This window comes from Marmota monax, unplaced genomic scaffold, assembly GCF_021218885.2.
Source record: "Marmota monax isolate L192 unplaced genomic scaffold, Marmota_monax_Labrador192_F-V1.1 WCK01_AAM20220418_F8-fsc00007, whole genome shotgun sequence".
NCBI classification, from domain to species: domain Eukaryota; kingdom Metazoa; phylum Chordata; class Mammalia; order Rodentia; family Sciuridae; genus Marmota; species Marmota monax.
In genome coordinates this window covers 28,596,628-28,620,915 of record NW_026692781.1, presented here as the reverse complement: position 1 = coordinate 28,620,915, position 24,288 = coordinate 28,596,628, and the positions used below count along the sequence as shown (strand labels likewise).

Genomic DNA, 24,288 nt, shown 5'->3' with positions numbered 1-24,288 from the left:
TCAGTGGCAAAGCATCTGCCTTGCATTCGCAAAGCCCTGGGTTCAACCCCCAGTTCCAAAAAAGGCAAAAAAAAAAAAAAAAAAAAAAAAAAAAAGAAAGGAAATCTCCAAGTACTAACTCTTCCTCAGTTTATTTCAAGAGACTTCTGCATTTCATAGAAATCATCACTACATGTGCCCCTGTATGTAACATGTCCCTGCCCTTGGCTACCTTCAAAATTTTCTCTTTATCTCCATTTTCAGTATTTTGAAGACATACTTAGGCATGGTTTTCTTTTTATTTACCTTGGTTGGATTTCTCTGAGCTTATTATAAGTTAATGCTTTTGTTGAATTTTGGGAACATTTGGTCATTATTTCTTCAATTTTTTTCCTGTCCATTTTCACATTTCTGAGACTACAATTAGAAATATATTCCATCATTTTATATTTTTCTACAAGGACCTGAGGCTCTACTTCATTATCCTTCAATTAATTTTTGCTTTGATATTCAAATTTCATAATTTCTGATAATCTCTCTTCAAGTTTGTTTTTCCTTTTTCATCTTCATTCTGTTATCAGTCTCATGGGTTTTTAAATTTTAGTTATTTAGCTTTTCATTTGTAGAATTTATATTTTTTGTATAGTTTTTATTTCTTTTACATGCTAAATCATCCAGTTCATATTTTTGTTCAGTTCTTTGAATTCAATTGGATATAGCTGCTTTAAAGTCTCTGTTTTCTAAATTTCAAAATCTGGGCCATCTCAGGGTCAGATTCTGTTGATATTTCCCCCATTTTTGTCTTTGTTTGCACATCTAACTGTCTCTAATTTTACACTGGACATCTATCTTTAATTTTTCACTGTGTTGTAAAAATTCTGAGTCCTGTGGAATAATATTATTAGAAGGCAGATTTATTTCCTTGTGCTTGAGTAGGTGTGTGTTTACACCTTGTTGGGATGCATCTGTGGAAAGTCTAGTGTAGTTTCCCAGCATTTCCAGCTTGGTGGAAGGCAGCCTCCAAATTTGTTGTACCCTATGGATTTTGTTAGGTCTTGATTTGGTGCTTTGTTAAGACAGGTTTAGAATAAGCCTTACCAAGACTTTCTGCAAAGCCTCAGTAGTTTCTTTTTGAGTGTGTGCAGTCCACACCATAGCCAAAGATCTATAGGGGATCCCATGTAGACTTTTTGAAATTTACCACTTCATAACTCTTTCCTTTCTAGTATTGAGGCCTGGAGATTCTAGTCTCTTTAGTTGACTCAAACTGTGATCTCTGCCTCCACACTTTGAAGAATTGCCATGGACCCTAGCTACCTGAAATGCACTCAGGAAATTGTCTGCTGGCTGAGATATGGGTGATCAGGAAGTCACCTCATCCGTTTCTCTTTCTTGTGGATTGCAGTCTTACGCCACCAGATATCCAGTTCCTAGTATTTGGGGGATTACATTGGGAAGGCTGATTTGTTGCTGATCACTTCCTTATGACTTGAAGCAGGAGTTCTTTCCACAGTTTTGATTTAGATGGGAAGAGTTAAGAGATCCCACTTCATTTTCCTATCTAGCTATTTCTGGAGAACCCTGATTGTTTGAGTTCTCTATGTTTGTCAGTTCTTCTCACCATATTTTCTTAAATACTTAAATCCCGAGCCAGGAGAGTGAGTAGCTAGCATCCCAGATGTCTCAAGGGTCTAGGACTGACATAGAGACCAGCATTTGCAGCTAAAAGTAGTATGTTGGTAGTCTCGGGCTCATGATGTTCTTGAGTAAGCCATTGGTCTTAACAGATCTTTTATAATGAATGGCTTTAAAAGGTGTAGGTCCTTGTATAACATTAAATGTAACTTGTTTCTGTAATTATAGGGTCAGAGTTGTGTATAAAAGAAAGACTTATTAATCTGGGTCTTCAACTGAGTGAATGCATATCTGCCCTTCATAGAGATATCCATGTTCTTCCTGGAGCTAGAATGGATGGATGGGCTCTTTTAATGACTGGATTGGAGAGATAGCCTTATTTCAATTGGAAATTCATCATCCCATGTGGAGAGGAATGTAGCAGAACTGTGGTCTCTAACTGACAGCCATATCCTGCTCTTATCTCCCTGCGGTCAGAACTTTGATTTCAGGGTAGCCCCCACCCTCAGGCTCAGGAAAGGTGTAAATCTGAATGGTAATCCAGCTAGCAGTGGACATGTGACTTAGTCCTGGCCTGTGAGATATAAGGGAAAGACCCTGGCCCAACTTCTCTTCCCAGTGGAAATCCAGAGCTTTGGGAAGGGTTTTTTAAAGTTTTGCTTCTCTTGTACTTGGGACTGTAATGAAAAGATATGATATCCTGTGTTGCTGCATCCATCTGGCACCAAGGAGGTATCAGTATGGAGGATAATAAGCTAAGGATGGTATGTTAATCAGCTTTTCATTGCTGTGACCAAAATACTTGACAAGGACAACTGAGAGGAGGAAAAGTTTATTTTGGCTTGTGGTTTCAGAGGTTTAGTCCATGGTGAGCTGACTCCGTTGCTCTGGGCCTAAGGTAAGGAAGAACGTCATGTCAGAAGGGCATGTCAGAGGAGTGCTACTCTGGTCATATCAGTTTGGAAACAGTGAGGGAAGGGGCCTTAGAGAAGGTGAATCCTTTCAGGGCACGTCCCCCATGACCACCTCCTCTAGCCAATGCTCACTTGCTTGGAGTTAGTCCATTCAAACTGAGATGGTCTGATTTGGTTACAGCTTTCATAATGTAATCATTTCATATCCCACATCAACACAGGAGCTTTTGGGGAACACCTCACATCCAAACCATAACAGAGGGTAGAGCAGAAAGATAGAGCTTGGCCTGGAACTCTGAAGTTCGTGTTATATATGGAAGAAATATTCCTCTCATTGTTTCAGTCACTGTTAGTAAGACTTTATGTACCATTATTTATTCCCAACTGAGTCTCTAGCACAGCCAGACAAAGGAAAAAGGATGACAACTGCTTCTAAAGGCAGAAGGTATGGGCTGCCCCTTCTGTAGTTCCTCATTCATGGAGAGTGCTTAGGGCTGTCTTAATACAGGTCAAACCCACTAGATTGTTTTGTTAAAAGAAGTGTGTGTGTGTGGGGGGAAACAATGACCCCAAGCCATGTGGAAATTTTCAGAGGTTTAACAGGACCAACAATGTGACGGGAAGGCTCTTTGAGTGAGTGATTCATAACTTAAAAAATATTCAAAACATTTGTTTGGGCGCTATTAGATAGAGTCTAGTGAGGTGGCACATTTGGAGAGGGGGAGAAAGAAAAGAAGAGATCCAAGGTGAGGATGGAAAAAGATTTTGGGAGTCCAGATTCAATCATACGATTTAGGGTTTATATGGCTAAATAGGTATATGCATGATAAATCCCCCCTTTTTTTCTTTTTGTGAAATGGGGTCTCACTGTGTTTCTCAGGCTGTCCTTGAACTCCTGTGACCAGTGATCCTCCCACCTCAGCCTCCCGAACAGTACCAACAAGCCTCACTCCATAATAGATTCTTTCTAGAGCTCTGTGACATACACGTGCTGAGAATCTAGGTTTCATAACAATAGCATGTATGTCAGAAATAGCTTCAGATTTCTATACCTCTTGGTAGGAAGCAGCCGCTCCCCTTGAGTTGTGTCCTGAGAAGCTAGACTGTCTCCTAGCAACTTCTGGGTTTATTTATGGAACAGGGATATGGTCTCTATAGAAATAAATCCCAAAGGAAAAGCAATTTAGTGGGACACTGAGCTGGTGAGGCATGGCTCATTGGCACAGTGTACATTTTGATTGTTTCTCTTGGCTTACATTCTCTTCTAAAGTGTGACTTTTGTTTTTGTTGGTCTAATTGTTAGTAATGTTTTGCATTGTATAACTCAAACCAGATGACCTTCAGCCCTACAAATCTAGAGGGCAAACATATCCACCTGAATCAGAACAATAAGCATTTTAGTCATTAAGTAAGTATTTATAATATGGAAATACAAAGAAAAAACGGTGAAAATATGAAAGTACCATTTGCGGAAACTTTGAGTATGAACGCAGCTCTCAAAACATATGCTGATTATGTTCTCCCTCTGGTAAGATACAAATCCCGAGATTTCTAGAGATGATCATGTTGTAGGTGTTTTTCAGAAATCACTAGGTTTATAATTTATTGCTGGTCTCTGAAATTAGAATTGACCCTTTACAAATTTAACAGAGCTACTCATTACCTCCTCCTACACTCACTAAATAAAAAGACCTAAATACATACCTCATGCAAAACATGCAGCGTACCTAACACAAATAGCTTTTCATGAAAAATCAAATGGAACAGTTTAAAGAGGAAACAGAACATATTCAATTCATTTCAGGTTCACTAGCTGGTTCCCCTTAACCTTTGGTCTTGTGCTCATTTTATCTGTCTATTCAAAAAGAAAAATAAACACTTCAAAAGGCTTAATTTGCCATTCTTCAATTTCAGGCAACTTCAGGTACCCAACAGAAGTAGGAAAATGGGTACTATAAACATTCCAGAGTATCTACTGTGTTGTAGTGCTATCCATAGTGCTGGTCTGCAAATTGTTATTGATCTGAACTAGAAAAGATGCTTTCTCCTACTTGTAAATCAATGTACCACTTACTTCATTGAGAAACTTGCTGTGGGGGGAAAAACATCTGACCTAAGTAATGAAGTGATTGATATTGGTATTTCATATTCTGGCTCAAGCTTCTTATATTGTCATGGACCCAAAACAAGTCATTACCAGCATTTGTCTGGAGTGCACTTAATGTATATCTCTTTGTGTCTGTGCATTGATTATATCTTCAGAGGTGAATGGTACATGGCTCTATTTTGAATGTTGGCCTTTTAAAATACCATGGCTAATATAGTAGGACACTTTTCATATTTCTTTGCATTTGGATGGCAAAATGAAATAGGATTGTTATAGTGAGCCAAGGTATTAAAGATTGAATATTTTATAGCTTTAAGACCCTATAGTGTAAGCTGATGTTCTATAAATAAAAATGTTCAGAGTGGTGAGATTCTAAAGTTTCTTGTGGGCAATTAAGACTGAAATTTAAGTGTTCTGTGTCCCAATTTTCATTTTTTACCTGTGCTTGTAAATGTAATACAGTGTTTCTCAATACTTAGTTATTTGCTTACAACCTTCTTGAGTTTTGCAAATTTGGATTATCAGTTGCATTGATAATATTTTTTTTAAATCATCCAATCAACAAAGTACCTGTATATGGCCAAGTAAGGTGGTGCATGCCTATAATCCCAGCAATTTAGGAGGCTGAGGCAGGAGGACCACAAGTTCGAGGCCAGTGTTAGCAACTTAGTGATAAAGCAGCCCAGGGTTCAATCCCCAGTATACTATTGATACTATTACTAGTGTCAATACCCAGTATCAAAAAGAGAGAAAAAGTATAATGAATCAGACGTAACTTTCCTATGTTCATATGTGGATACATAAGCAGTGAAAGTCCTTGTCATGTACAATCACAAGAATGGGATCCTAATTAGAATAAGTTGTTCTCCATGCATGCATAATATGTCAAAATACACTCCACTGTCATGTTTATACACTGTCATGCATATTTTCACTCCATGACAATAAAATAACAAATAAAAATAATTTAAAAAACACCTATATATCGACACTTCTTAAAAGGAGACATATAAGTAGCCAACATTGATATGAATAAGTGCTTAACATCACTAATTATTAGGAAGTACAAATTAAAATGACAGTGAGATATTATCTCACACTTGTTAGGGTGGCTTTTATCAAAAAGATAAAAAATGTTAATGAGGTCAGGGAGCAATGGGAACACTGTTTTGATTGGAATGTAAATTAATACAGTCATTATGGAAAACAGTATGTTGAGTCCTCAACAAATTAAAAATATAGCTAACATATGATCTAGAAATTCTACTTCTGGGCATATATCCACAGGAAGTGAAATCCATATGTTGAAAAAAGTATGCATTTCCATGTTCATTGAAGCATCATTCACAATAGCAAAGCAATGGAAACAACCTTAGTGCTCATCAACTGATGGATAAAGAAAATAAGATATGTATACATAATGGAATACTATTGAGCCATAAAAAGGCATTAAATTTTGTCATCCATAGCAACATCAATGAATTGGAGGGCATTATATTAAACAATATGAACCATTTTTACATACCCTGACCTTGTTCTAAGCAGGAGTGTTAGGGAAAGGTTTGCTACATTATGTTTTTTTCTTTCTGATGTGCATTGACTGTGAAGAAATTACTTTTGTCAATGAACTGCACAGAACCATCAGAAACAGCATACTTGGAGAAGATGTGGAGTTGTCAGTGGTTGATAGCGCCAACTCTACAATCAGATTGATTTGCAAACTCAGTGAGTGAAGGCTAAATGACTTTGAGCAAATTATGTAATCTTTTAATTCCTCGTATTCTTCTCCAATTAAAAAATGACTAGAAAAAGGAGTAATATCATGTAGATTATATGAGATACTATGTATAAAACTCTCAGCAAGGTGCCTAGATTCATTCTAAGCTCCTGTTGATTATAAACTATCATTATTTTGGCTACTATTACTGTTAGTAATATAAAAGCATTTTACTGGTGTCTGAAGCTGCAGTACAGATTTATCCGCTGAATGAATCCACAAGAGGGGATTTTCAGATTAAAGTAACACACTGGACCATTTCTGCTTACAGAAAACAAAATCTGCTTTTTTTGAAATAGAGCTCTGGAAATTATATAAGCACTTAAAATTTGAATGCTAAACAATAAGGTATATTGATTTCAGTATTATATAGGCTTTAAATCAACATGCTTTCCAGGGTGATGGGAAAGCTTCTATTAATCTGAAATTCAATTAAATGGAACACAGAATTAATCTGTTAGGTATTCATTTCCAGAATAACTATCAAATGCAGTTTAATGCCCATTTTTAATCTTTTTTGATACTTTCACATGAATATTTGTGGAGAAAAATTGTTTCATTTCATAACTTTAAATTTATAATATGCTCTTAGAAAATAAAGAGCTTTGAATATGAGATTGCTTTTTGGAAGAACTTAACTCTAAATTTTTTTGCTACCTTGTTGTATTAGTCAAGATATATAAGATTATATTACACTAATAATCTAACCCTGCATCCTCAGTTACTCAATATAAAAGATTACTTATAGGTGTTGCTATATGCTTAATGTGGGTTGGCAGGGACCTTGAATCCTGTTGTCACTTGGGAATGCAGGCTTACCACCTTCTTTATTTTTGTCATATTGGCTTATAAAGCCTTAACCATCTTGTCATTATGCTACCTGGAACACATGGTCTCCTTTAGCAGGTGTCAGGAGAAGAGAGAGCTGGAGACTCCTATACCAACTCTTAGATGCCTTGGCACTTAGGTGATATGTTTTGGTTCTGCTCAGAGCCCACCATTCAGCATTGTTATCATGTTCTGCCTAACTGCAAGGAGACAGGGAAATGTGAAGGAGTCCTTGATTATTCAGCCAAGTACTCAGTGTTTCTACCATATATATACCTTGCTAACAATGTATTTGATCCTTTGGTCAGTTTCAAAGTGTAAGACATCCTTGCATGGTAACTGCAAGAAGAGACGATCCTGGGGTTGGAAATTACCATACCTTGGTACATACTTTGCAAGGGTGTTCAGAGATTGAGTGGACATGCCTAGGCCAGTACCAAGCACAGTACCAGAGCAGATAATAGTAGTTAGTGGAATCTGAATTCACAGCATCATATTGGTGTCATGGGTCTTCTTTTTAATATACATGTTGAATATTTGGTTCAAAAAAGTATCCTGTGTTCAGAATGATTATGAGAAACTTCCATAGACATATGATAGGTTTTTTAAAATGGCATAGGTCAATGTTCTCGCATCCAAAGAGGCTTTAACCTATTTTTTCCTTTAACACATCCAATGCAAGCCTTACTGAAACAAGCATTCTTCTATTAAGATAATTTTTACTTTCTACACAGTTATTTTAGAAACATTACCTGAGTTATTTTTTTCTCCCATGCTGATTTGTACCATTTCTCCTAAAAGAAGGCTTATATAGTCATAATTAGTAAATGTTAAATAATATTTGTTAATATGTTATGATAGAGTTAAAATAGCATTGGCATGAGGTTTAGAAATTCTTTGTTCTGATAAGATTCATTATTAATCCACAAAATAATTGTTTACCAGACATACTAATTTTATAGTGTGTTATAAATAGCGTCTCATATTTTCCTAAGGACTAAATAGTAGATACCTATAAAGAGGTATATTTATAATGCTATTTTTTGTCCTTGTATCTTTTTAAAAGTCTATTTTATCTGTTGTTATCAATTGTTATGTCCATTTTCTTCAGTTAGTTTTTGCTTGATGTATCTTTTCCCACTGATTTACTTTCAATCATTCTTTGACATGCTTCAGATTTATCTACTGTAAATCAGCTAAAGCTTTATGATCTTTAATCCAAAGTGAGTGAGCATCTTTTTTTGGTACACTTAGTGTTTTTAAATTTTCTGTTATTTTTTACATGCTTGGGCTTATTTCTATATCTTATTTATTTTCTGTGTATCATGCTTTATCATAGTGATTTTTCCCTACATTTATGCCTTCCATTGAAATGATGGGTTTTCTTTACTCCCTGTCACCACATTCTTCCTCTGTTTTCTTGGAAGTTAAGCATTCTAGTTTTATTCCATTAGTGGTCATTCTTTAAACTTTGGGCATGTGTAATTGAGTTAACAAAGGCTATCATTAATCATTTTCTCTAAATGCCTCAAACTGTTCAAGAATCTTTTCATTCCAATAATTTTTCTCCCCATCTTCTTTGTTATTATTGACAACATCTAATTCCATCCTGTTTTAAATATCTTCTTCCATATTGGTTATTACTGTTGTATTTTTTCATAGATAAGGATTGTCCTAGTTATATACTCTGTGTGACAAACCTCCATGAAACAATGACTTAAGAAGTAAAGTAAATAAAAAATTTAAAGATTAAAAAAACCTCAAAACAAAAATCAACTTACCTGAATCAGCATCAATAACATACATTGAGTTGGGTTTTCTTACAAAACAGTACACACAGCAAAAGTTGCAAGACATGAATTGGCGTGAACATACTTTATATACAAAGATATGAAAAATTGTGCTCTATATGTGTAATAAAAATTGTAATGCATTTGCTGTCATGTATTTAAAAAATAAAATCAATTAAAAATAAAATAAAATAAATGGAAGCACATAGGAAGAGTCTAAAATTTAACTCCAAATCCTTGTTGATTTACTGAACCAAAGAATATCCCTTTTCTTCTCTAGTTAAGGTGGGTTATGAGAAAAGGTATGTAATATGTCCAGAATCGTCTCTTCATTTTCTCCGGTGGGTTTTCCCCTTAATGGACTCTCGTGGGTTCTCCATTTCATTTTGTACCACCTATTTTTATTGTTTTTAAAGTCAAGGCTTTAAACCTGCTTTATGTTAGCAATCCTTCAGTTATAGTAGAACTGTGATAACTATCAAAGACATTATATTTATTTCCATCCATTGTTTCTACAATCTGGCTGACATTATTATTGTTGAATAAATTTGGTCTCACTTCACAATAGTGTGCCCTTCTTATGGACTTCAGAGGGACTATATAGAGCAGCTCAGAGTTTTCAGTGTTTTTTTAAGTTGTGGAGATCAGAGTGTTTAACTCAGATGTAATAGTGACATTAAGGAATTCTTCAAGACTTTGTAATTATATCTTTTGTATTTACTTTATTTAAATTGTGAATTATAAAACTCCCAATATTTGCTCATTGAGAGAGACTGATTTTTCTCTTCCTACATCAAAACTTATAAAACAACAAATACTACAAGTGGTCACCTTTTCACATTCTCTGTGTTGTACTGTCACCAGAACAACATAAATGCCTTGAACTGAGTGTTCAAAGAGCTTGAACTGGGTAGAGCCCACTGGATCCAACAACCTCAGCACTGAGTGGCTAAGAGACTGATTTGGTCATAACAGAGTGCAGACCTGGATTCAACTCCTGGCTCTGCCACATTCTGGGCCTCATTTCTTCATGTACAAAATGAGAATAATGCCAGCTTCTTAAAATTGGGAGGAAGATGAGATAAGATGACATCTATAATTGTGTGTTCACAGCAACTGCTACAGAGGAGATAGCCACAACCCACATCCCAGAAAATACTTGTTGAGATCCACTGGGCAGTAGGATAGAAACATGAATTAGCCCAGTTTAATAGGTGAGACATAGGCAGGAATGAACTGTGGTAATCACAATACAGTGTGTGCAGAACAATGTTGAAAACCACAGGAGCATAAAGAAGGAGCGTTTAATGCCTGAGATGAGTTCAGAGATGGGAAGGGTAGAGAATGGACTTATTCACTGAGAAGATGATATTTGGATTTAGCATGAAATATGGAGTGTGTGTGTGTGTGTGTGTGTTTTCACGTAAAACAGTTTATTCTAGGAGGTAGGAATTTCATCTGCGTATGCTAGTTCTTTCTCCTAATGGAGCTGCATAAAACTTTTCCTGAGGACCATAATTCCTGTCCTGCCCACTTCTTCATGGCCAATGTCTATTTTTTGATAGAATATCTTTAGGTTCTGTATGTTCTTTTAGATAGGACTCAGAAGTCACTTTGATGCACTCCCTAACCCTCCCAGCAATCTGTGAATTTTCTCGCTCCCCAGGAATTCTTTCCTCTTGGCTTCAGTGCTGATCATGCTGTGTTGTGATTTGTCTTTTTCTGTGTTTTTTTCTTCCATTGAGCTCTTAACTATGTCCTGTCTACATGCTGAGCACCTTCCCCTGCTCTCTGGGCTGTGTTATCCATGCAGACTAATTAATTTTGCTAAAGAATGGGTTTTAGGCTAAGGTAATTATGATGTAAAAATACTTTTGATTGAAGTATCATTCCAAAATTTATTCCCTATTATGCAGATTTTCTGCTAGTCTTTTTTTTTTTTTTTTTGCACAGGATAGATTTTTTTTGATATTTATTTATTTATTCATTTGTTCAACTATTTTAGGAGTTTACTATATACCAGGTATCTGAAAAAGTTTTTGAAATATTCTCTATATTTAAGATCATAGCAATGGACTATCATTCTAGTTTTATCACATAACTAATTATTATGCGATATACTGGCCTTTTACCTCCTGTTTCCATACATATGGAATCTGTCTTTAATATTGAAAACAGTGGGTATTTATTTATTTATTTTAAAATATTTTTAGTTGTAGATGGACACAATACCTTTATTGTATTTATTTATTTTTAAGTGATGCTGAGGAACCCAGTGCCTCACACGTGTGAGCAAGCATTCTACCACTGAGCCATAATCCTGGAACAACAGTGGATATTTAAATAGTAATAAAGTTTTTCCTGAATTTAGTGTGAATACTACCTTATAGTCTATTTTTTTGGTTCTTTATCATTCTCTTTTAAGCAGTTATTGATGTTTTTCTGAAAGTTGTGTCTTGTTTGGCATGAAGAATATTTGTGGTGTTTTGACTGTTCTGAAGTATATACCTGAATTACACAATATAGCTATTATACTTCTAGTACAAGCAAGTGCTATTATGAAATTACTGATGGATCAAGAAATGATCATCCTTTCACTCTGCAAAAATAACTACTTCTTTTTTTGGGATTGTAATTATGGCACTGAGCTACAATATTAGAAGCTAATATATTATGGAATGACTCATCTGGGGGGGAAAAAACCTTCCAAATTTCCAACTGGGAATTTACATTGACTAGTGGAATTCTAAATATTTATTATATGTCTTTGCAAGGCACTCAAATATATATATTTTTTTCTATTTAAGTGTAAGTCTGTGGCATAGTTTTGATATGATAAAACATTCCATGTGAAAAGGAAAGCCTTAAGAATCCAGTGAACATCTGGAGAAGGTTAAATTGTCAGTTTGGGGTTCCGTGACAGCCTTTTTTTCTCTCTGCACTTTACTGCCAAAACCTGTCACTTCTGAGACATTTCAAGGAGGTAAACAAGGTGAATGGTGCTGTGCACATGACCTACTGCAACTGCTGATTTGAGCAAGGTTACAGGTCAGTGTATGAATTTTTTTGGTTCATCATGTGATTCATTTGCCTGAATAGGGTGTTATAAAACTAACAACATTGGCTCAGTGGTTGAGCACTTGCCTCACATGCCTGAGACACTGAGTTCCATCATAAGCACCACATAAATGAGCACCACATAAAAATAAATAAATAAAACAAAGATTAAAAAAAAAACAACCTAACAACATTTCTTATTAAAAAATAGTATTATTACTTTTAAGATGCTTTCTGACTGCATCAGTACTCAAGCTGTAATATTATCTTAGTATTTATTATGTGATGGCATTTTTTTGGAATCTTCAGACTCCAGGATTCGTCATTCTAAATAAGTTTCATTCAACAGCTGGACATGGTGGTGCATACCTATGATCCCGGAGATTCGGGAGGCTGAGGCAGGAGGAAGAGCACAAATTTGAGGCCAGGCTCAGCAATTTAACAAGATCCTGTCTAAATAAGAGAGGTGGAGATGGGAGGGAGGGAGAGAGAGGAAAAAAGAAAGAGATCACACTATTAATACAAAGTATATAAGTATAAAATAACAAGACTATAGAAGTTTCATTCAAATGCAAGTAAGCTGTATTATTTAAGAAATTTGAATGCTGATAGTTCTTTTTTATCATTTGGAATCATTAAAATTCTGTATAGTACTCATCTGTTGAAGTTTATTTTAAAACTTAATAGTTACAGAGATTTTAGGTTACGAAAGAAAATTAGCAGTTGTTTACTAGTCTTATTTTGCAAATGAGAAGCTGAGGGCCTAGATGGGTTAAGTAATAATGCTTGTGATTGTTCACTAAAATAGTGGCAAAATATGCTGACCTGTAACTAGCAATTTCCTTCACAATGAAATTGCTCCTTAAAGGGAGATAGTTTGCTCAAGTCACTTCTTGGAGGTGATTTTTTGGAAGCCAAACTTTGCTTTGAACACCCCTTGGGAAGACAGCAAGACTTAACACCAAACCCAGCAGTCAGACTTTCTTCCCACATTGCAACAGACGCTGCCTTAGCTGGAGTGCCAAAGAAGAAGTTGGGTTGGGTTCAGGATCTGTTTTTTATAAAAAGCAACAACAACAAGAGAACCTAAACCCTATCTTTAAAAAGCTAAACCGAAACTAGTGGGGTGCTTGGGAGAACTGCATATTTCATGTTTCCTCTCAGGGTGTGCACTCCAGATTTGGAATGGTTCCCATGCAGCCTATTTTTCTTTCCCAATCTCTCTTCTCATTTCCTGTGAGTTTGCATGGTTTGCATGGTTACGCAGAAATTTTTGCTTCTCTGGTTGTGCATGAAGTCAAGTCACACCATTTGTGCAACCATACATGTACTTAGGGTAATGATGTCCATCTCGTTCCACCATCTTTCCTACCCGCTTGCCCCCATCCCTGCTCCACCCCATCCAAAGTTCCTCCATTCATCCATTGCCCCCCGCCCATTATGGATTAGCATCTGCCTATCAGATAAAACATTTGGCCCCTGTCTTTTGGGGGGGATTGACTTATTTCACTTAGCATGACATTCTCCAACTTCGTCTATTTACCTGCAAATGCCACAATTTTATTGTTTTTTAATGCTGAGTAATAGTCCATTGTATATATCTCACAGTTTCTTTATCCATTCATCTATTGAAGGGCATCTAGGTTGGTTCCACATTTTAGCAATTGTGAATTGTGGTGCTATAAACATTGAAGTGGCTACGTCACTGTAGTATGCTGTTTTTAAGTCTTTTGGGTATAGACCGAGGAGTGGGATAACTGGGTCAAATGGTGGTTCCATTCCCAATTTTTCAAGGAATCTCCATACAGCTTTGCATATTGGTTGCATCAATTTGTAGTCCCACCAGCAATGTATGAGCGTACTGTTTTCCCCCACATCCTTGCTGACACTTCTCACTGCTTATATTCTTGATAATTGTCATTCTGACTGTCGTGAGATGAAATCTTAGAGTAGTTTTAATTTGCATTCCTCTAATTACTAGAGATGTTGAACTGTCTCTTATGTTCCTTTTTTTATGCAATGCCCCTTCCTTGGGCTTTTAAATGCACAGAGCTGAGTTCCTGTTTATATAAGCTCTAGGCAGAGGAAAGACTGAGATGATCTAATAGATTATATATAGTACACAAACTTCTTTGCATAAAAATTTAAACCTATTCATCTTTTTCTCAACTATAACTAATGTGCTTTATTGTTTTCTAAAGGTGGAGCTCTTATTTATTAGAGGTAATAGGTGGAACCCCCCTGTCCATGCTGTTTACCAAAACCGAGAATAACTCTGGAAATTCATTTTCTAGGCCTTTTGGACATTTTCACCCTCTTCCGCATCCCTGGCCTTTGATGCTATTCACTTCCCTCTCCTTTTAAGGCTGGTTTCTTTGCTGGCTGTGATGTGACTTGGCTCCCCAGTTTTTTGGTCGTTATTTTTCTCTTTCATGAAACTTTTTCTTTTTCCTTCTTCATTAAATATTTAGACTTTAGTGTGGTTTTTCTTCTTTTTCATACCACTCTCCTTGTGTGATTTCATTCACTCCCTGTCTTCATCCAGTGTAAGCAGGTGGTCTCATTCTCACCAGGACTGGCTGGGACCATCTCTTTCTAGTTCACAAATGCCAATTCTGCACTTGGTGCACCTAGAGCACAGCCCTGCATTCATACCTTCATGTTGGTAGCAGGAAGTCAGCTGTGATGGGAGTGACAAATACTTCAAATCAGGGCTTTTACCTGCTCCCCTGGAGAGCCAGGCATCAGTGTCTAGTCCCAGACTCTGCCTAAAGCTCCTAAGACATTTCCCTCTCAATGACCAACTCACTTCTTAGACTCATTTGGTTCCAAACTGAATAACATGCCAACCAAGTTCTTTCTGATTTCCTTTTATTTTTAAAGTTGGAAATGGTATCTTTTGGTCTCTTAGTCTTGAAAATCTTGCAAAAATTTTGATTCTGAGCCCACTTTTAACCTGTACAACCAATCTGCTACTAAGTGATGTAAATTTTAAGTAAATTGTCTTTTCCAGCACTGTTAACTCTTTTGAGTCAACAAATTTCTTTGTTTACATGCTTACTGTTAGCTTCCTATGTAATCTCCTCAGGCTAACATCCTCCTGTCCAATTCATGATCCCTGTCACATCTTACTTACATAATCCTTAAAACAACCTTATGGGGTAGTATATCATCAGGTAGGATTTGTCAGTGTGAAATTATCCACTAAGCCAACGAGGGCTCACCTGGAGATAGGAATGGCATTAAAGCTATAGAAGCTGTATTGCTGAGACTGGGGCAGGAGATGGATGCTGTGTATTGCGACAGATGTCTACTAAGGTAGTTATTAGTCTCCCCATTTTATTGCTGAATAAATAGACCCAGAATTCAATTAACTTCTCCAAGCTTTCCAGTTAGGACAATGGAGTAGAACATTTCCCTGAATTTGAAGCATGTACCCTGTCAATCATCCTTTGGCATAAACTTCCAAACTTATATTGTAGAGAATGTGGTCAAGTGCTCATACTCTGAAGAGGAATAGACCTGTGTTTAAGTTGGTGTTTTGCCACTTGCTTTCTGTGTTGATGCTGGATAGCAATATCAAACTTGAAGGGGGGAAATATCGTTAGTAGGATTTTTCTGCATATGTATAATGTGTTTGGAATAGGACTTGGTCAAGAGTACAGATGCTACTTGATTGACAATTGGATTATGTCCTGATACATCTATGATGAGTTGAAAACATTGTAAATAAAAAATGCATTGACTATACCTAACCTATTGAAAACATCATAGTTTAACCTAGCCTCCCTTAAATGTGCTCATAACACTTCTAACAGATGATTTTTTATTATAAAGAACTGAATATTTTATGTAATTTACTGAATACTACACTAAAAGTGAAAAGGTCAATAGTTACATGTGTATGCTTTTGCATTATTATAAAGTCAAAAAATCAAGTTGAACCATTGTAAGTTGACTATCTGTAAAAGAAATCTTACCTCTGATGATGATGATTATAAAGAAGAAGAAACTGTATATTGTTCAAGACAGAGAAATTTCTCTGTTTCTATGTACTGTACAGTGGCTCATTTACTTTTGGAGAAATTGTTTGTTGAGTTAAAAAGAAGTGAACAGTTTATGTAGGAAAGTATGATGGTGGAAATTGTATTTTTAGGACTAATAGCGTCATTAATGTGCAAGAATATCAAAATAGAATTGTTCTGTCAATTTCAGCTGAGGTCCCAAGGTGTAGGATAACAACCACTTGTACATTCCAAAATGAGAGGCTTGATGGCCCAGGCAAGACTTAGGATGACGATGGACCACATCATTCCCATGGTTCTGACCTGGCCACCAGGTGAGAGAGTAGTTTGTTGATTTGGTGGAGGAATTCCTTGAGGTCAGTGTCAGTGTTCTGGAGAATCTGTTTTCTTTGTCAAATATATGCATACTGGAGAGAAGCAAGGGATGTCAGGTGAGGGGCCATCAAGGGAATTGCTCCAAGAGCTTCATAAGCATCCTCTTCATCTGAGAGACACAGTAGACTAGTGTCTGACCCATACCTGTGGACTCCAAATGTGAGAGACTGTGGTTGGAATCTGCAGTAAGGAAGGCTGCACTGACAGTGATCTACAGTGCTTTTGTTGTGGCAAGAGCACATGTTAGTTGTAGACCATACATGTGGGGTCCACCCACAACAGGGTTATGTGGGGTCATCACTCTAGCAACCAGAGGGCACCTGGAAGAGCTGATGTCACTGAAGGGCAGGATGGGAGACCTAGGACAAATGAGGTAGAGTGTCTCCCAGAAACTAGTGTCCAGCACAGAGGAGTGTCTGGGCTAAGGAGACTGCAGGTGTGAATCTTCAGAAATGGGGTCTGTCTCCACTACTCAGAGAATGCCTGGCTGCAAACTGTGGCAGAACCTCAACAGGAGCTTCTCTGCCTCTCACCTTTCTTCCTTCCACCCTGCTGCTACCCTGAGGATCAGAAACTGACAGGAGGTAGAGAATAAGCCATTCTCCCTTTTTCTCCAAAAGCTTTCTCTCTGAAGCTAGCATGAGCTAAGAGAGAGATGATTTTAGCTGAAGCTCAAGGTTTTTGACCATTGAACCCAACTAGACATTTTCTTTATAGACATAAACATTTTTTTGTGTGAGAAGAGCTCTTTCATCATCTCAGAATGATCAGAAAAGTCAAGGGGTCTGGTGTTTTATCCAATGATAAGTAAAGAACCTGTTCCATGGAGCACTTTAGAATAAGCAGCAGGGCAAGAGAAGAAAATAGTTTTAAGTGGTATCTTAAAACTCCTGATCATTCAGTATAATAGATCACTAAATATCCAGATATAAAATTCATGTTGGAAAATATGAGGTTGGACATTGTCTTTGGCGTTTGAAGTAGAGAAGATCCTAATATGTGTTGAGATTTGTTCGGCTTACTTTTTCAAACTGGAAATTGAGATATTCCAGGGCATGGATTCAGAAGTGAAAAGTTGAGCTGAATGTTGGTGGGTAAATTTGGATGTGAATGGTACTGTTGGGGAAAATGTGGACTTTCTCTGGTCTGTTGCTTCTAAGTCAAGCTGGCCGACAACTGTGCTCAAGTCCCCCGGAGAGAACCACTTTTGAAAAAAAAAAAATTTCATGTGGCATCAGGCTCTGAACTATTTGTGGAAAACCAAAGCATTTTACTCAAGTGCAGCAACGAAAAGAAAATCAGGGACTATCTTCTCGGGTGCTTTTTGATGACTTTTCATTAGCGGAAGATAGCTGAGCATGGAGGGGACCTGCAGAGAAGTTATCATCAATAACAAACAGCAAGGGTAGGACCTGCCTTAGTCCTTGAGGCTTGAAGTGCTGGTTGATGGAAATCAGGTCACCTGTCCCTAAGAATGACGTCAAGCATTCCTATAGAGACCAAACACTAAGACAGGCCAAGAGAAGGGAGGACAGGCTGAGTGGCCTGGGTCATTGTGGTAAACCTCAAAGAATGAAGGGAACGAATGCTTCAAATTAGAGACCGGGAAAAAAGGCAGGGTAAAAGGTTACGGGTTTTAGTCTTCCTTTCAATTTATCCATGATAATATTTTTATAATGCTTTGATTTTTGGAGAAAGCTTTCAATAATATTATTTCATGTCATTTTTATGGCATCCATCCACTGTGCCACCTGATGGTGGAAACAAGAGGAGGAAATTAAATAGGTGAAGTTGCTTATCCAAGGTCAGACAGATGGGGACAGAATTTAGACCAAACTGGTTTTAGAGTTTTTGAATTTGGAGGGCTCTCTCTAGCGTACCAACATTTAGCATTACCAACTGCTTTATTAAAGCAGATGAAAGGGTTTCAGATGATTTACAAACAATATTTTAAAATTTGTTAGTAATGTGTTCATTTTTAAAGAGTTTTAAATGCTTTATTTTTAAGATTGCCTTCTATTTTTGGCAAGGATACTGGTTTCAATTAATGAACTAAAAAAAACCTTGTCTAAGTGAAAAGAGTAAAAATTAAAAAGTGTCAAATAAATAATGGTCCTGAAGTGTGGCAATCATCCGAGACTTACTGGTCAAAGCATGGCACTTAGAATATTATTATATCCTCTAAATGTTGTTCTTCATATGTCACGTGACTGTCTTGACCTCAGCTGGATTATAAACTGTGGGCAAGGACCATGTCTTAGATACTCAATGTAATGGGTTGAACTGTCTCTCCCCTAAAATTTATGAATTGAAGTCCTAACTCCAGTCCAGTACCTCCACATGGGGCTTTAATTGGAGATAGGGTCTTTACAGAGATAATCAAAAGGAAGTCATTAGGATGGGTCTTAATCCAATATGGTGGGTGTCTCTATGAAAAGAGAAACCCCATGGACACATGAAGAGAGTCCATGGTAAGCCACAAAGAGAGGCCCCAAACAGATTCTCTCTCAAGTTCTTAGAAGAAAGTAACCCCACCAATCCCTTGATGTTGGATTTCCAGGCTATAAATCTATAAAACCATAGATACCCAGAGTATGGGACTTTGTTATGACAGCAATCCATCAACGAACTCATCAGGTTTTTGCTTAAATACCTTTAATCATTCTCAGACTGAGATCTTCTTCCAGTGTAATTTTGATCAAAGTCACTCCAAGATTCAAATTAAAAATGCCTCCTCGTGGGCTGTGAGACCCTCACTGGCTGCCCCTTCTTTCCTCTCTACTTCAGCTATGTTTCCCCCACCCCTGCACCATCTGCTCAGCTGAGGTACCTTCTAGTGTCTCTTTTTAGGAACTCTGCCCTAGATGTCTCAACTTTTGTCACCCTGAATCATGTGGAGAGTCATTCCCCTTTTCCACAGGCTTTTTTTTTTTTTTAATTGAACCATGATGGTTTTTTAAAACTTCAGCTTTGTGGGATTTATTTTTCTTCTTCTGACAAAAAAATACATATATTGTTTCCTTTGGAAGTGGTAGCACCCATTGAAAAGGAAGGGCACTGTTTGAACTCCCCACAGAGCTTGGCCCTTAATTAAAAGATCCTCCCGCTGAGCTGTTGCCTGGTGTGGCATTTGGAGGTCAGAATCTGTGTCTGTCTGGGTGGGCCATGTTCTCTCAGCACACGGTGTTGGCAACATTTGTGGGTGTATTAGCTGCCCACTGTACACCGTGGACTCCTTGTCTGCTGACTGGCCGTATCTTGATCATGTTTAGATCGCCAGTATCTGGTGTCCAGTACAAACCCAATAAGCATTTGTAGAATGCATGAGTATTTTAAAAGGAGAGCCGAGATTCACAGTCCTCTGGGCTTAATTAAGTTCTATTTGATACACAATTAAATTCTGGTATTATGCACCTGGAACATTCTCCTAGCCTTTAGGTTCAGAATCTTGTTAATTTGGAGAATGCTTTTCCAAGACTTTATGGATTCTGTTTTAAATGGTTTCAGTACCAATCTGATCAGACACAGCAGGCTGACCTCAATAATTCCCTTTTTGCTATAATCTCTTACAGATCTATTTTGTGAGCTAAATTAGATACATATAATCATTTTTCAGAATTCATTCTGTTTAAATCATTTTGCCTATTTTTCCGTTCTGCTCTCCATGACTGCCTGTTTTCTTTTTAGATCTGGCTGCCAACACCTTGACAAATAGATCCTGCTGGGTGATGATTTTCACTTCTCCTGATTACTATGTTCACATGTACTGTTGCCGTTTACTAATGAAATACTTCAGTCCCAAATGTGTTACCTTTTTCCTCTGAAGAGCAACAGGATGGACCAAGGGTAGCCACACACCCGAGTCCAGCAGTGAGAAGACATGGAGGAGCCAGAGCCGCTTTTTTTCCGTGGTCAGACCTTGGCTATCCGTGCTGTCTTGCTACACATGGGATAGATCCTGGCTTGTTGGAGCAGCTATTCAGAAGAGTTCTTTGCTGCACTGCGAGAAACATTTAACTAAAAGTTATTTGTTGCCCCTACAGTAATCTCAGGTTGATGAACCCCAAACCACCAAACCAGGGAACTGACTTTAGCAAATCTCTTATAAATACTGTGCCAGTTTTGTGGGTGATACACAAACCCCTTCCTTCCAAGGACTTACTGGGTATTGTGCTCACGATGGTGGCTCAGGATCAAGGCTGGAACTTCTTTTTAATCTTCTTCTTGCAGCATGGCCTTTTTCATTCTTTCCTTTATGCCCAGAGGGCTCCTGTGGGACCCACCACTGCAGCAGTCAGACAGAGAGCAGTGCAGAGATTTGCTCCCAGATTTCATGGCCAATTAGTGGAAATATCAGAACTCAGGTTTCTGCGTTTATGAATCTCCTCTTTGTTCTCTGTTGGTGCTGCACTATCTGTTTCCCCCAGTCTTTCTAGCCAAGTACTGTGTTTGGTAGTGTTTTGATTAACTGGCTATTTTTAAAACCAAACCAAACAAAAACCTTGGTTTGTATGTTCATATATTTCCATGGTATAAATACTTCTAAGATGGCCAATTGTAAGTTAGCAACTTCTAATAATCAGTTGGAAAAATTCTCCAGTTAACAATAGGCCCCAGCACACCACTGACTATGCTATTTTTTCTCCCTACATATTCTTTTTTGGAAATATTGGTAGCATATCAGTGACCAATGTCTTGTGAAATAGGTCTCTGGTGGGGATAAGAGATAAAATGGTATGAATCAGAGAAGGTTTATTTTATTGATCAATTCAGTTCAGATGAGTCCTGCATCCCTGAATTCTGATCTCTCTATAAGACTTGTAGTTTCCTTGAGTTAACGTGTGGTAGTAAATGATGGATTCTAAGGGAGGGTATTTTGTTTGATTCTAAAACATTTTGTAATTGCTGTGTTGTGGTATTTATTCCTATTTATGAATAGGCCTCCTCTGCATAAAGATTTTGCCTGTATTATGAATCTTGAGAGAAAATCCAGTGGAGGGTGTAAGACATTTCCCATGCATCCATTTGTCCGCCTGTCTGCCCGTCCATCCATCCATCCATTTGCTTATTCATTTATTTATATTTGATATTACTCTGGACCAAAACCTATTTATGGCACTCTTCCATCTAGCTATTCTGGTTTTAGAGACTGGAGGAGATAAGATACAGGGAGAATAGAGAACAACAGATTGAAAAGTTGGGAAGGACCCTTAGGATGATCATTGCTCTTCTGCTATAGATGATGACACTGAAAAACTGATGGATCTGCACATGATCACACAGCTGTTGGAGTCATTGCTGGGATCGTCACTGGTGATTCTTGACACTCCATTTAGTGTACTTTCCATGGCACCATTATGACTAATTGTTTTTCTCCTCACATTCACATTCAGAGCATGGGAAAAAATACAGCATGTTACTAGACTGTGACTTCAGATTGAATAAACCTTAGAGTCTCTGTGCTCTTTAGAGCCCATCAAGAAGGTAAAAGAGAATTGGAGCATTGATTGGGGGGACTGCGTAGTACTCTCATAGCCTCCTGCATCATGAGGCATGCAGGTTGTCAGTGAAGACTCAAAGTGCTGGCTGATGCGAAATGTGGGGCTTTTCAAAAAGAATCATTAAGACGGGGTGCAGTGGTGCAAGTTTGTAATCCCAGCTGCTCAGGAGGCTGAGATAGGAGGATCTCAAGTTCAAAGCCAGCCTCTGCCAAGGCGAGGCACTAAGCAACTCAGTGATACCCTGTCTCTGAATAAAGTACAAAATAGGACTGGGGATGTGGTTCAGTGTTTGAATGCCCCTGAGTTCAATCCCTGGCAACCTCCTCCCACCAAAAAAAAAAAAAAAAAAATCATTAGGGATTTTATATATTCAGAGTGAAGTCTTTGGTTTTAAGATAGAACAGTTCATCTGTTTTGCATTGTGAGGAAGACTTGGCTCTGATGTGAGTATTTGGTTAAATTCAATAAGAATTTAAGCACCTCCAGTGCACCAGGCAGTGAGCTAGGCATTGGGAACATGCAGATAACTAAATCAGCAACTTGATTTTATCGGAACATATAATCTGTGGGAGAAGAGACATGCAAACAAGTAACTTCAGCAGACTGTAGCACACACAGAGCACAGGATGGAAGGAAGGGCCCAGTTGATACATAGTTTTCATTTGTTAAGGTAAGGTGGCAAGGAAGGACATTGGGCAAAGAATCCAGCCATTTAGGTTTTAGTTTCAGTATTGCTCCTGCCTGATGATGCAACCTGGCGTGAATCATCCAGCATCTCTTTCTCTATTTTGAGGAAAGGCAGTATCATGAAAACCATTAAAAAGGTTATTGGGAGAATTAAACAGATGTTTTCAAAGTATTACCTGTCATAAATGAAAATGTTATTTTTAATTTGCAAACATATTTTTGTGTGTGTCTGAAAGCTCATATTTTTTGACTAAGCTTTACCTAAATTTATTATCAAATATTTATTGAGCACCTACTTGGCTCTAGACATACTTTCTAGATGCTGAGATACAGCAGTGAATAGATCAAAGAGGCTCCCTACTTATGGGGCTTACATTTTAAAGGGGAAAGACAGGAAATAAACAAGTAAACAACAACAAAAAATCAGATAGTGTTCTGGGTAGAATGCATATAACAATAACAGGGTCATGTGATAGCAATGATTGGGTAGTCTTTGGATTTGGGGTTAAGAAAAATTTCTCTGAAATATGATGTTTAGCCTGAGTGGACCTGAAGGCATAAGCTTTGCAAACATCAGAGATAGGAGTGTCTTAGGCAGAGGGAATGGTTCTAGCATAGGCCTACGCTGGAGCAACCTTGGCAGGTTTTAGGAACAGAAATAGGGCCAGAGTGGCTGAAGCCTACTGGACATAAAGGTGAAATAGGACAACATGATGTCAGAGAAATAGGCAGGGTTCTGGTTACAGAGAACTTTGTGAGCCAGCATAAAGAATTTGGGTGTTATTACAAGTACAGTGGAGACCAGAGAAAAGTTTCAAACGAGAGTAATAAGGTTTGACCTTTCAGAAGATTATTCTAGTTGCTTTTGGAGAAGAGATTATAGGTCAGACTGTCAACAGTGCAAATCAGAGGGAAGATGGGTTTATACTGGGCTAACAGCAGAAGAGTTGATTGAAGTAGCATGTGTATAGGATATTATGGAAGATGGTATCAGCAGAGATTCCTCATGGCTCAGTTATGATTTTCTATGGGAAATGGAAGAATCAGGAATGGTTCCTTGATTTTTAGCCAGAGTAATTCAGTACTCTGAAATGAAAGTAATTATGGGGAATGAGAAGGAAGAGGAGAGTCAGTCAAGAATTATTTTGGCCATGCCAAATTTGACATGCCTATTGACCTGATAGATATGCCTAGTGGGAGGAAGTTGGGACCATGAATCTAGAGTCTGGGAATTATTGGCAAATAGATGGTGCTGGAGGAGTTTTCCCTGAGAGAGTGTGTCCAAAGAGGAAAGAGTTTAGCATGGAGGCTGAATGGAGGGAGGAGTCACAGAAGTCTAAGAAAGAGTGGTTATGGAAGAAAACTACGAGAATGAGAAGTTATGTAGTTATGAGGAGAAAGAGAGGATAATCAAGTAAGATAGAGGTTCAGTCATATGAGAATAGAGAAGTTACCAAGGGAATCCAGCCATTTAGGTTTTAGTTTCATTATTGCTTCTGCCTGATGATGCAACCTGTTGTGAATCATCCAGTATCTCCACAAGTTTGGTGGAGACAGGAGTTGGAATGAAATGGGTTGGGGAGAAAACAGGAGAGGAGGAAGTAGCTACTTTG

General features: G+C 37.7%; 1 protein-coding gene and 1 long non-coding RNA gene across 4 annotated transcripts in view; one reads left to right on the top strand and one right to left on the bottom strand.

Moving 5' to 3' along the window:
• Hecw2 (HECT, C2 and WW domain containing E3 ubiquitin protein ligase 2) overlaps positions 1-24,288 on the top strand; it is a 365,180-nt gene that overhangs the window by 158,114 nt on the left and 182,778 nt on the right. The window lies entirely within an intron of this gene.
• Positions 1,723-20,934, bottom strand: LOC124094518 (uncharacterized). Its single transcript, XR_006852266.2, has 4 exons — positions 20,650-20,934; positions 20,299-20,487; positions 12,457-12,540; positions 1,723-2,507 (listed from the first exon to the last, which is right to left on the bottom strand). It is a non-coding gene; the product is annotated as an uncharacterized LOC124094518 (long non-coding RNA).